Source organism: Crocuta crocuta, unplaced genomic scaffold (assembly GCF_008692635.1).
Source record: "Crocuta crocuta isolate KB4526 unplaced genomic scaffold, BGI_CrCroc_1.0 scaffold376, whole genome shotgun sequence".
NCBI lineage: Eukaryota > Metazoa > Chordata > Mammalia > Carnivora > Hyaenidae > Crocuta > Crocuta crocuta.
This window is the reverse complement of record NW_027527388.1, coordinates 5,343,835-5,358,823: the sequence shown is the minus strand read 5'-3', so window position 1 is coordinate 5,358,823 and position 14,989 is coordinate 5,343,835. Positions and strand designations below refer to the sequence as shown.

Sequence of the window (14,989 nt, the reverse complement as noted above, 5' to 3'; positions counted from 1 at the left end):
AAGGCTGCATGTTTAAGAAGTCTCTACTGAATATTTAAAATACATCATAAATAGATTTTAAATAAGAGCTTAGTGAATGTCCTCTGGCATTCAGTGTAAGGTTAGTTACTGTAGAACACTAGGGTGTTACAAGATTTGGAAAAAAATAAAACTCTAATAAATGAATCCAAGTTATCCTCAAATGTTTTGGTGGAAAAAGTTATGTATGATGTAATGCTCACATGCTATTTTTGATTTCTGGACAGGAACAAAAGTATCATTTCAGAAGAGAGCAAAGTCAAGGGCACATTCTGTTAGCAGCAGCAGAAAAAAAGAAATAAAACCTTCAGACATAACCACCGATGATGATTGAAAAAATCATCTCCAAGGTGATCAAGGAATGTATGTACCTTTAAATTACAACACCATTAAAAGCACAAAGAAACGTTTTCATTTTCACCAGACTATAATCATACTGATGATGTTCAAAAACAAAATTCAAAATCAAGGACACAATTATAATGATCAATTATTAATATTTTTTAACAAATTCGCTATATCTAGAATATTGTTAAACATTTAACATTCTTTCTAAAATGCTTTAAAGTCTTTATAATCCCATGTTTTCAGTTAGACAAAATTAAGGCACCATCTTAATTGTGATTGTTTTATTTATTTAGAGAGATGCCTAGCATCAGTAATTGCAGACAGACCTCCATTTTGTCAATATCCAGTCTGCCATTCAACCAACATTTCCTGAGTCTTCTCTATGACAGGCACTGTGCTCCCGCAGCAGTGACCAAGACAGATCTGGGCCCTCAGGTCACGGCTCTTGTGTTCCAGTGGAGGAAGAAGGCAAATAAACAAATTAAGAAATAATGAGTAATAAAATACGAAGCAGTGACAGCAATAAGGATGAAAGAACAGAGAGAGCTTGGGAAACAGATCAGATTGTTGGGCAGGACTCCCAGAAGAAGTGATTCTACACCCAGCCCCAAATGACAAAAAAGTCTGTGAAATTCTGGGAAAAAGAAATAATTACCATGCTGTGTAAAATTGAGGGGTCTTGAGCTGAAGTGCCGGGATGGTATTGCTTCCTAGAATCATGGAAGGGAGGAAAGTAAAAATGAATCAGAAGAGGCCACAGGATCTGCTTATTAGCATGTCAGCAGTTGTCATAATTTTACACACAGCCCAGAAATATGACACTTTTCTGACCTTGGTGATTCTTCCGGCAGCAATGGGTCCTGTGATTTCTAAATGAAAAGTGTAGAGTTCTAATCAAATGGATACGTACAAGTTTCTGTAGACAGAAACTCAAAATTCCAAAGTAGAAAAAAATAGTAATCAAATACCCAACAAAAGTTCATAAGATTCTAAGATCACAAGAAACATGTGGTTTAAATCAAAGAAAAAAATAACTGAAATGTTTGTAGGTCCTAGAGTCAAGGGGAGAGGGGTTAAGCAGAGGTCCAAATCCAGAAGTTTGTGATTAGTTTGTGATTATCTTATAATTTTGAAGAATGCTCTGATTTCAACTATGCTGTGTGATTATCTGTCAGAACATGTATACTGAGTCTGACCTTGTACAACTTTTTCTTTATATTAGTAACTTTTTCTTAATATTAGGAGTCTAATATTCATGAGTGAGAACCCACTTTTTATTTTGAGGAAAGACTATAATCAGCTCCTACTCTTGAAAATCACATGACTTTTGAAGCACCTATGTGGCTTAGTCGGTTGAGCGTCTGACTTTGCCTCAGGTAGAAAGAAAACCACATGACTTTCTAAATATAACCATTGTCTCTCTCTTTTTTTAAGAAATCTGTACACCACTCCCCACCTCCCCCCCACAAAGGAAATCCCTATACCTAGTGCAGGGCTCGAACTCACAACTCTACCAACTGAGACAGCCAGACCCCTGAGCCCACTCTTTCTATCCTGATTTGGGAATAGGAGAGAGTCCCACAGTGAAGTGCTTACAGAGCTGAGAGTGATGACTTTCTGTTGATATCTTCAAAGATAAAAGATATACTTCAAAGTAAAGATATACTTCAAAGATATACTTCAAAGTAAAATCTCTCCAAATTTAACATTTCTTGTTCTCTGTCCCATTATAATTTATTTGTGGCATATACCACTTACCTTCTTCATTCCTAGGCATTCATAACCCCTAGTCATTTCTTTATCAAATTAATTATAAACATTAACTTTTTACCATTGTCAATTATAAAATATGTACTTTTTAAATCATTAACATGATTTGGTTATTTCCCATGCTTATCCAAATGAATAATTTTCCATTAAAATTCTTACAAATTTCTGTGTGCTCAGAGGGACATGAATAAATACAATGAAAGGAAAAATTAGAAAGATTAAAAAACACAATCTGATGGTTTTAAAATAAAAATTCAAAAGTAGAATGGATAAAAATACTGGCATTCAGTTCTTCCAAATACCTTGCCAAATCATTTGTAAATTGCTGTGGTGTGTAAAAGACATTGTTCTTTAAAGTTACTTATTGAGAAATTCTTTCTATTTATTTTCAGTGATAAAGGACTGCCACATGATTATTTGTGTACAAAGCCAGTAAGATCTACAACAGAGCACAAGACATTGCCATTATTGTAAGTATACGTATTTAAAAGTGTGATACTGATATTTAGGGTGATATACAAATAACATCCACTTGGTAGATGTGTTAAATGTGCCAGGATGCCAGAAAGTCATTTTAACAAAAGTAACAGTAATTTATGATGTTAATAATAACTTTGTTAACTGGCGCAGTAATTCTGAAAATAGGACATTTTTCCTTCTCTCTACTAAGATGAGAATCCTGGCATCACTAAACATTTGCAATCAAATGCCATACCTGCATTTTGAAAAAAGTTAGTATGGACATTTTTGAGTATAAAATGACAGGATGATTTGTTTTGTTACCGGGGATTTGATGAATTGCAGTTTAGCATGAGTAATTCCTATAAGCATATATAAATGAAGTGTGGACAAAAATATTGTTTAGGGAATTTTGTATTTATGTATATTAATTGCCTGAGTTTTCAAGGATGACTGATACATTATAATTCAAACTTCAAATGCCCTTCAAATTAACAGACTGTACATGAATTTAAATCCTTACAAAGAAAGAGCACCAGGAGTTCTCCTTTCTATTGTGAGGTACTTGGAAATAAAAATCGGTCATTTTTTTTGTTGTTTCAGATTAAACTGTCTACTGGCCATCAAATTTTAAAATGCATCTGGAATGTTTTTTCTAAAAAAACAGTTTACATTAGTGGGTAAAATTTCAAGGGTGAAGGAGAAGAAACTAAGGTAAATGTCCTATTCCGAAGCTTCAAAAGGTCATTTCCTCAAATCAAGCTTTAGTAATAAAATAAATGAAATAAATGTCCCATGCTCTCTTCATAAGCACCAACACCCTTAAGGATGTGTGGCAAGAATATCTTCTTGGTGATTCGACTCAATCTTGGTTATTTAAATAAATAATCAGCTCAAACAAAACCCACCTGGTTTTTATCTTAAAACAATCCTTTTCCAAGTCTCCTAATGTTTCCTGGCTAACTGAATCATGAGGTTGATTTTAAAAATAGTTTTGATAGCTTTTCTTTACCTGTTTTTGTAATTTCATTTCCATTTCCAGACAAAATCAGGGAGGGCTAAAAATAACAAACGTGACTAATTCTCAATTACCTGCAATAAAGAGAAGGCAAATGGGGACCCGGCATGATGGAATAAATTACATCCACTGATAGCTTAAAAATCCAATTTAACCATTACTTTCAACCTCCTTCTTATTAACAAATAAAATGGGACTACTCTGAGTTCCATTTCCTCTCCCTTTATCTGAAAATCTCCCTGATGGGGTTGCTGACATGAAGATAAATGTCCCCAAGATGCATAAAAGGAGAAAAAAAGGGAGCAAAAAACTATGGACCATTTATATACTTAATGTTTCATTCCAAATAAATAAAATTAGGAAAAATAACTGAATTGACTTAAACATTATTTCAAAGTACTAACCCACCCACTTAAGAGTCAGGTTTCAAATGGGCACTAGGGTTGGAACAAAATGTAGAAGATACTAAGATCTTCCTTTCAATTTTAAAAATGCATGATTTTGTATATAATTATGATACAGAATTGAATCTTCATAAATGAACTGTAAAATATTTTTTATAATTCAGTACTAGAAACACAGTTTATTCATTTAAAACATGAATAATTAATATTGTGAGAAGATGCAGAATTGTGCACAGAATGTTGATCTAGACAACATAAAATCTGATTCATGATTAACCTTCTAAATATCTTGCACAAATCATTTGATTTGGCCATAGTTTCCTGATTCATATAAGGAAGAAAATATGGTGGTGAGAACTACATTATCTCTAAATTCTGTTCTAGATTTATTTTTTTTTAACCCAACAAGGAAATATCAGCTGTAAGCAAAATTCTTAGAAGAATACATAACTTTCATTGGATGACAATCTGTGCCTGAGCCCTGTGTCATTCCCCACTACACATACATATTCTTTTATTCTTTAAAATTGGGTGGTGACTATATAGATGGAGATTCAGGTGTATAGATATGTAATAAAGGAAACATAGCAAAATAATAATCATCAGATTTAGGTGGTATATATATATACACATACATTATATATATATTAATATATAGTGTTTGCTGTACAATTTTTTCAACTTTTCTGCCGGAAACTTTTCATAATAAAATTTTGGAAATAAAACTCAATTCTCTGAGAAATTCTCTATAAATAAATTTAAGGTAATATTAGAAGAGGTTTAAACATTGCATGAGTTGGTCTTCTCAGACAATATCAAGTGTTTGAGTATATGTAACCACTAGAACCTTCACACATTGCTGGTGGGAATGTAAAATGAAACAGCACTTTAGGAAACAATTTGGCACTTTCTTAAAAATGTAAACACTTAACTACTAGGTAACTCAACTATTCCTATGTTGGGTATTGACCCAAGAAAATTTTTAAAAATCATATTTTATACAAGAATGGGTATTCATAGCAGCTTTACACATAGGTGCTAAACATCAGAGAAAACATGAATGTCTATTAATTAACATGTGGTGAATAAACAGTTTACTGAAAGGACTACTTCTCAGCAATAAAAAGGAATGAGATATTGATACATGTAGCAATATGAATGAACTTCCAAATCATTATGCTGAGGGAAAAAAGCTAGACAAACATACATATTCTGTGCTTGCAGAAAATTCAAACTAATCTACAGTGACAGAAAGCCCATCAGTGTTTGTCAGGGGACAGTGTGTAGAGAAGAAAAGATGGATTTCAAAAGGGCACAAAGAAGCTTTAGAGGATGATAAACATGTTTGTTACCGTTATGGTGGTAATGGTCTTTTGGGTGGATGTAAATGTTGAGAACTGCTAAATCTTGCACTCAGAATATATGTACTTTTGTTTACTTCCACTATACCTACATAAAATTACCAAAAAAAATGGGATAAGTGGGGCTTTACAACCATTCTTCGATACAAAAAAAGAAAAATACCATCAGATGCATTAGGAAGTAATATGGAGAATTTTATAATTTAAAAAAATTATGTACAGGGCTTTCCTTGTGCAGAACAGACGCTGGGTATCATTTCCAAGTAACCTTCATGGACATGCATACAGTCATGGTTGTACAGTCTAAGTAGTCACAGAGGGTCCCATACTTGGTTTAATGCCTCACTGTTGCCACCTTAAAATTCTTCGTAAATTTTAAACAAGGTGCCTCTCATTGTCCTTTGCCACAGCACCTGGCAATTATGAGCCAAGATCATGGAATCTTTCTGGAGGCAACTTATCAGAACTCAGCCTCTTGGTAATAAAGAGTAGATCTGTCCTCAAAGCATCACCCATATCTTAGAAATTCTATACGGAACAATATATGGAAAATTAGATCACACAGTGGGGATTTTTTGGATATCATTAGCAAGATACAATGTTTCTAGACTCAAAGTACTTGCAAAACATGGACTTTCCTGACAGAACCAGGAAACAACTACAGAAGCTCTAGAAAGTTAATGAGAAACTTTGAGCAAGTCAAATTTCTTTCACTTTTTTTTCTTTCTATATCAGGATATAAATTATACCTCATTTCCCTGATATGTGTTCAGTAGTTAGAGGACATCTTTAGGAGTCATCTGAGAGTTGATGATGTACATGTGATTTGCTAGGGAGCTCTGCAGAAACAAACATGGTAAACTGTCCTCCACAGATGTTTGTGTACCGCAATCACCAAAACAGCCATGCACTGAACAATTTTCCAAGCAGAAAGCAGAGACAGAGAACGATTGTAAGAGTACTGATGTTATTCAATCTCCTCCCCCCTCCCCTTTTTACCAACAGACATGATAAATATGAACAAAGTGATCCTGTACTGTCAACAAGAGAAGCTGATTAATAATGTATCCCTAGGTAACTTGCTGGGATTTCTTTGTGAAACAAAAGCTTACCTTCTCTGTTTTCTCTTTCACTTTAGAAGCTTCAGGTCTTTGCATATCACTGAGTAGAGGCCAAGAAAAAGTTCTTGCCTTAGCTACACAGAAACTGAGCAGAAAAATAACAAGTCCTGGGTCACTTGCTTGATGTCCTAGAGCTAGATGAGCTGTGTTTTAGAGACTGTTTATTAAAAAAAAAAAAAAAAGTCGTAAGACTTTGCTGAGCTGTGAAACTTCTTCTTCACCACAGAAGAAAACAGACAAAAATTCAGAGGTGGAAAGAAAAAAGAAGTAGGTAAGCCATTCACATTAAAAACCATGAATTGGGCTTACAGTACTGGTAGATTTATAATAATGGGTATCGTACTGTATATTTCAGCTCATAGGCAAATTGTTCATATTACTATAGTAACTATTGTACTATTGTTCATAAAACTATTGTAAACACATGTTATAGGTTAGAGGCAGAACTCGGAGGATGGAGGGCTGCAGTGTGTCAACAAGCACAAGTAGATTATTATCTAAGAGTGACATCAAATGGCCTGAATGTTTCACCAAAATGAGTTTTAGGCCCTCAATACTCACAACTTGTTCTATTCATGGTAGAGGGATAACTTTGAGCTGATTATTGGTTGGTTAACTGGCTGAGGAATATCTCAAGATTTGCACTAGTAAACAGCTCAAGACGTTTGGCTTTGTCCTGGGTTATCCTAGGTCCAGAGTATAAGGAAAACCAAGAATATTATAAGAATAATTTATGACTTCCAGGTTCCAAGCCAGGATTCCTCAGCCTAATTGTGCCATGACATTAAGGATTAGATGATCACCAAATCCCTGATACCATAATCTCAATTGCCCTAGTCACTTTTCAAACCCATGTAAGAGAATGCTCTATAAATTTAAAATAATAAATCGTACAGAATAACTGAAATCCTTAACTCAAGTTAATTTGACCACAGTGCTAATGTGGATGCTATTTCTGATTTTCACCTTTGAAATTGTGTTTTGGATGTCAGACTCTCTTTTCAAATGTTACTTTTATTATGTTAACTTTTATCCCACAGTTTTGGAGTAAATACAATCATTCCCCAGCACCCCTCCCCCCCCTAAAAAAAGCAGCAGAGGAAAAGATGTAGAATAAATTTGCCTTCCCAAAAGGCAGAAACTGTTCATCCAACCTAGGTATAAGGCTATATAAGAAGTGTGCCCAGCAATCTTTCTGGTAAGGTCACAGAGAGGATGCCATTCCTTGAAAGGAAGCTATTCCGGGTAATCCTTCTACTCTAACTTTAAAGGCAAAGATTTTCATTTCCACTAGAGTACCATTATGTGGAAGAGGAGAGCAAGTGAGAAAATACATACTTAAAATAAGAAGCAAGAACATAATAAATAATTTTGCAATTATTTGGTGAAGGGTGATGTCATAATAAAATCTCTATTTTATCCTATTGACCCCAGGTGGGTTTTGTCTATACCAGAGTTTCTTGGCATTGGCACTGTTAACATTTTGGGCCAGGTAATCATTGGTCTTGTACATTCCAGAGCATTTAGCAGCATCCCTGGTCTCTTCCCCTTACATGCTAGGAGCAGTGCTATATACTCCACAGCTCAAGACAACAAAAAATGTCCCCAGACATTGTCAAGTGCCTCCTTGGGGGAGCAAAATCACCCCTGGTTGAGAACTACCATCCTGAATCATACTGCCTCGAATAACATAGGGTACAGTCTCCTCACACAGCTTGTGTATATACTGTTTCCACACACACACACACACACACACACACACACACACACATACACACACACGCACACCTTTCAGATTTTTAAAAAATGATTTGTTAAGGGAAATGCTAAAACTTAAAGACTGTTTTTCTTTATTTGAATTCACCCAATATTTACTAAGCACCTATGGCATGCAGAGTAGTGTGCTATGAATTAAATAAGTTCTAAAGATGAATAAGGAAAATTCTCTTCCAAAAAGAGTTTGCAAACTGTAAAGAGGAATTCAAATTACTGGATCACATTGCAGAGTAAAATTAGCACCATAACAGAGTAAGAGGGGCGCCTGGGTGGCTCAGTCAATTAAGTGTCCGACTCTTGATTTCAGCTCACATCATGATCTTGTGGTCCGTGAGATCAAGAAGCATGTATGGTTCTGTGCCAACAGTGCAGAGCCTGCTTGGGATTCTCTGTCTCTCTCCCATTCTCTCTCTGTCCTTGCCCCACTCATGCGTGCTTGCACTGTCTCTCTCAAAATAAATAAATGAACATGAAAAACTGAGAGGGGAAAGATGGTAAGAAATTAAAAGAAGATATGACACAACCTCCTCAAAGGAGGCGTATGGATGAAACAACTTCCTCAAAGACTCTGTAGAGCGCTTTGCCCCAGCCTTGCCCTGCTCCTTGAGGACAGCTTTAAAAGATTCTGAATATAAATCTATCTCCCCAAACCACCTTCTCATTTTTAGTAATGTTAGGAGACATAGAAGGGCCATAGATTTCCCTCAAGTGACATTAAATTTCAAGGCACCTAATCAGAGGTGCCTGGTTAACTGTCACTATTCGGTGTTAATACTCTTATTACATCACGTTCCTGCAGATGACTATTTGCTTTTCACAGAACTTTGGTAATTAAGTGAGAGAATTACCAACTTCATTTTGTAGGAAAGAACTAAAGGCCCAGAAGATATCACTGATCTTTCTTAAGACTATTGTGAGAATTACCTTTACATCCTTATTTAAAAACTTAGGATTAAAAGTTATATTCTAATGGGCTTAAATTACAACTGACAGTAGCTTGAATCAGAACCTGGTTTGGCTATGAGCTAAAAAGTCAGCTAACTTTATTACTAAGAGAGCCAGGAGAGAATGGTTTCATGCATAAACCTTGCCTATAAAAATCTGTAGTAATCCAAGTGTTAGTTTCAAAAGAGAGGCTGTGTATCAGAAAATTGATGACTAGAAAAAGATCTTAATTATTTCTTCCATTATTCTAATAGTAAGAGTAAAGAAGTTAGGTGAGGATACAAAAAGTCTGCTCCTGATCTGTTATGTGTTTTTTTAAATTAAGTCTTTTATTTCAATTCCAGCATAGCTAACATACAGTATTATATTAGTTTCAGACATACAGTACAGCGTTTCAATAGTCTTTATACATCATTATCCAATGCTCATCCTGCTAAGTGTATTATTAATCCTCTTCACCTATTTTACTCATGTCCCTGCCCACCTCCTCTCTGATATGTTTTATTTTAAACACATAAACCAGAGGGGCACCTGGGTGGCTCAGTCCGTTAACCATTCAACTTTGGCTCAGGTCATGATCTCATGGCATGTGGGTTTGAGCCCTGTGTTGGGCTCTGTGCTGACAGCTCAGAGCCTGGAGCCTGCTTCGGACTCTGTGTCTCCTTCTCTCTCTGCCTTTTCCCTTCTCGTGCACACGTGTGTGTGTATGCACGCTCTCTCTCTCAAAAATAGACGTTAAAAGAATTTTTTTTAATGAGTAAACAAAGGAGGTCAAAAAAGGTAAACGACATCGTTTCTTTAGCTAACAGACTAAGCAAGATGAACAGAAAAGCAAACCAAAAGTCCTGTTTTGTGGGAATGCCACAAAAAACTTCCAGAACAGGATAATGATCCATGACATCTTATTATACTGTACTGCACAGTTGCAAACACAGTAGATTCCAAAAGAATAATATCCAATATAGCCACTCAGGCCTAAATAGAGACAATGCTAAGACTAAGCAAAGGTGAATAACAGAAGGATGACTGACGTTTAAATAAAACCTCTTAATCTAGTAGCCTGTTTAAATGAATGCTGGCATTAATATTTATTATTACAAGTTTCAATTACTATTAAAAATTACCAATTTTTGTCGCATTTTATTCTTAATGTGAACCACGTCTGTGGGTCACCTGTTGCTTTAGACTACAAGAAAGCAATCATCTCACCACTGTACAAGTTAATTTAACTACAAGTTATACAAGTACACAGAGAAATGCAATAACTCCCAACATGTCGGCCTTATACCAGGTCACAAAGAGGCAGGAAGTAGAATATCGTGATAGGAAAATCATCAGAAAAGACACTGACTTCATCCGTGTAATAACCATGGAAAATGAGATCTGGGGCAGTCAGTTAACCATAGGCTGCTTAGGTACTTCGAAACCATTAAAGAAGGTATTTAAAAGATTCTTTTAATTTTTCAAATAATTTTCACTTACAGAAAAGCTGCAAAAATAGTACAGAGAGTCCTCACTTCACCTAGTTGGCTTTAATGTTAACATTTCATAGAGTAATATATGGATAATTAGCATTGATTCACTACTACTAAACTACAGACATTATTTATATTGAATTTGCTTTTTCTCTATTGTTCTTTCTCTTGGCCAGGATCCTACATTGTATTTAGTTGTCATTCCTTCTTATAAAGTAGAGTTTATGTCTTTCAAAAAATAATTTGACCTAACACTCTGGAACATGAAGCTCTAATTTCATAGACTATAGTAGGGTGGAAACTGCAGATTTGGGATCTGAAAATATCAGCATTACTTTTGCTTTTAATTCCAGGTCTAGTCGCCCCAGGATCAGCAGAGCCATACTATCTCCTTAAATAGAAAAGAATCATTGAGTGGCTTTGTCCCTCTTGTCAATAATCCACTCACCATAAAAGTGAGAGTTTATTTCTGGACTCTTAACTCTGTTCTGCTGATCTGCAGGTCCACCCTTATGCTAGCACCACACATTGTGATTACTGTATCTTTATGGAAAGTTCCGAAATGAAGAAGTGGGCCTCTTCCAACTTTGTTCTACTTTTCATAGACCTCTCAATGGGGGTGGGGGGAAGGATCATCTTTTCAGCAAATGGTGATGAGAAATTTAGAGCTTCTCCCACATCATCCACTAAAATCCACTCAAAGCATATTATAAACTTAAATGTAAGAGTTTGTTCTTACCTACAGTTTCCTGTGGAGTCACCAGGAAGAGAATGTCAAAGATGGGGGGTGGTGTCCAAAGAGGAACAAGCAGGAACTTCAGTGATTCTGCAGAAATTACTGGGTGGGAGAGAAATATAAAATAGACACATGGTGAGAAGCCCAGCTCTGAAAGCAGCAACTTTTCACTATCTAGACCCCAAGGGTCATCTGCAGATTGAGAAATTCAGACATAATTAGTGACCATGTTATGTTAGAATGGAATTTACTTTTTAATGTAAAATAAATAAATAAATAGAGAGAGAGAGAGAGAGACAGAGAGAGAGAAAAGAACCAGGAAGAACCTTCCAACTAGATTGTGTATATGAGTGAAGTGGACAGTGTATTAAGTAAAACCCAGATTTCATAGTAACCAAGGCATTTTAGAAAACCATAAAAGGTTATCTCACTAAATCCTTTGGCTTTAATTTAACGAAATAAAATCTTCCATGTACATTTATTTTTTCTACAACCAAAGATATGTGCTTTCATGCATGCATGTCCCTGTGTGTGTACATTCACAGTGGGGTAAATATGGAGTTAATGTTTTAATTTCATTAAAACTGTAGGTATGCCACAAGTATTTTCTGTTGTCGATGGGGAACATGATGCTGATAACAATGAAAAAAAATTTTCATATTATCCTTTTTTTCCTGGACCATTGCAGGCATCCTTTAATATCAATTTGACTTTCTCTGGGTTAATTTTTCAGAAAGATCACCTTTTTTTTTTTTCCTTAAGCTTTACTGAGATAATTGACATATAATCTTGTATGAGTGTAACATGTACAATGGGGCAATTTGATGGCTGTATATAATGCAAAATGATGATCACAATAAGGTTAGTTAACCCATCCATCTCCTCACACAGTTACCGTGTTGTGTGGTTGTATGTGTGTGTATATTGAGAATATTTGTCTACTCTCTTAGCAACCTTCAAGTATACAACACAGCGTTATCAACTATAGTGACTGTGCTGTTGTGCATTACATCCCTCAGACATATTCATCTTATAACTGAAAATGTGTGCCATTTGATCAATATCTCCCTATTTCCCCCATTCTCCAGACCCTGGCAATCACCAATCTACTCTTTCTATAAACAGAAAGTAGCTTTTTAAGATTCTATATAATGGTGACACCAGGTCATATTTATCATTCTGTGCCTTCCTAATTTCACTTAGCACACTGCCCTCTAGGTTTATCCATGTTATCACAAATAGCAGGATTTCCTAATTTAATTTTGTGGCTGGAAACAACTCCACTGCATATGCATATCATATATATAAATATACATAACACATTTTCTTTATCCATTTATCCATTAACAGTTAGGCTGTTTCCATGTCTTGGCTATTGTGAATAATGCTACAATGAACATCAGGGTGCAGATATCCCTTCAGATTTTATTTCCTTTGGATATATACCCAGAAGTGGGACTGTTGAAACATACAGTAGTCCTATTTTTAATTTCTTTTTTTTAATGTTTTTTTAAATTTATTTCATAGAGAGAGAGATGGCATGAACAGGGGAGACTCAGAGAGAGAGGGAGACAGAATTGGAAGCAGGCTCCAGGCTCTGAGCTAGTTGCCAGCACAGAGCCCAATGCGGGGCTCGAACGAACCCAGAACTGGGAGATCATGACCTGAGCCGAAGTTAGACACTCAACCAACTGAATTACCCAGGTGCCCCTCTATTTTTAATTTCCTGAGAAACCTTCTAACTGTTTTCCATAGTTGCTAAACCAATGTACACTTCCATCAACAGTGCATAAGGGTTCCCTTTTCTCTATGACATTATTCTTAAACATTTATATATTTTTGTACCTTTTCTTGGATATTACATAAAAAAAAGTCATCTACTGCTGTGGCTAAAGGAGTATTGTTTGGATTCATTCCTTCCAAATCTCACTTTCGCTCCTCTCCTGGGTTGGGGCATAAAACAAAACTTTATTTTTTCTGGACTATTTCTGATTTAAAAAATCATTATTCTTCTAAGTTTAACCATTTTAAATTGTTTTTATTAGTTGTCTAGATTTTTGAAAGTATTCCCAAGCAGTTATCTCATTTTGCTAAAATCAATTAAGTGTCAGTAATATTGTTTAAACTTAGAAAATTCTAAAGGATGTCCTTGGCTATGGAACCAAATGTAGTTTCTTTACATTGACTTGAATCATTTCAATGTGTTTGCTTACAAAAAATCTGCAGTGGTTGGGGCGCCTGGGTGGCTCAGCTGGTTAAGTGTCACTTGATTTCAACTCTAATCGTGTTCTTAACAGTTGGTGAGATTGAGCCCCACGTTGGGCTCTGCATTGACAGCACAGAGCCTACCTGGGTTTCTCACTCACCCTCTTTCTCTCAAAATAAAAAAAATTTTTTTACAACTGCAGTGCAAAAGAGAAGCTAAAACAAGACCAGATGATACACATAATGATTCAGATAAATCTTAAAGTCCTGCTTCATTTAGAAGTATTATCAAATCAAAAACCACTCTTACTTTTCCTTAGTTCTTAAAACACAATTGGAAAAATGAGCATTCTCTTATTAATTTTACAGATTTCAAACAAATATCCTTGTTTACTAAAAAATATACTTTGCTTCTCAGAATACAATGCAAGAAATATTTTCTTTGTATGCTTTACATTATTATGTATAAAATGATCATAAAAATCTATACTAATTTCTATTTTATTTATGAAAAAAAGATTTCTGAGTGCATACTATGTATAAGACACTGTGCTAGAGTGATAAACATAGCCAATATGTAAAAATAAACAATAGAATACTGAGAAGCTAGCTGGAACCATTATTAAGCTTTTGGCTAGATTTTGCTTGGGGCAACACAGGCCAAGAATGGTAATAATAAACTGTACTAAGGTATCCCAACATGTCAGACTGAAAACTGATGAAGGAGATGGAAACACGCGGCATTAGTGAACAGGTTTTGCTTTCACTGATTTAAGCGTAAGAGAGGAAACTTGGGAAAGTAAAACTTTCCCTGGAAAGAGATGAATGAGCTTTCTCCAGGGGATGTACAGCTGCCAGTCTAGAAAACAAGCTAACTAGTGTACCATTCACAGCCAAGAAAGCCCGAAAGCTTTGCCAGGCAGGCAAGGATGATTAATATCCAACCATTTATCCACCCACTGGGACACATTCACACTTCAGACAGCAAAAGCTGAAATCAAAAAACATTTTTTCCCTTTGCAGTTTTTGTGTGATAGCTTGATTCTTAACTAGCTTGCTTAGTGGTCACAGTGATCAAATTACCCAGTGTCATCATTTTATGTATCCTCTCATATTCTGGAAATACACAGTTAAATTATTGATGCTTTGCTTCTTGCAAAATAGTCTGTATTACACACTGAAATTTTTAGAACCTCGTAGTGCCTTTCCATGTTTCTTGTTCTAAATTAGCTTAGAAAATTAACAGGAAGCACAGCTCTCTGAGAAGCCGAGGGACACCTGTGTATTTCCCAACTCTTAATGATAAAACTGTTACCAAAATAGATGGCCACAAATTCAGGAGGTCAAACAAAA

General features: G+C 35.4%; 1 long non-coding RNA gene across 1 annotated transcript; it reads right to left on the bottom strand.

Annotated features, from left to right (window-relative positions):
* Window positions 1–632: 632 nt before the first annotated feature.
* Window positions 633–11,527, bottom strand: LOC144222052 (uncharacterized). The gene is made up of 4 exons (XR_013332271.1): window positions 11,435–11,527; window positions 6,491–6,656; window positions 1,022–1,076; window positions 633–810 (listed from the first exon to the last, which is right to left on the bottom strand). It is a non-coding gene; the product is annotated as an uncharacterized LOC144222052 (long non-coding RNA).
* Window positions 11,528–14,989: the final 3,462 nt, after the last annotated feature.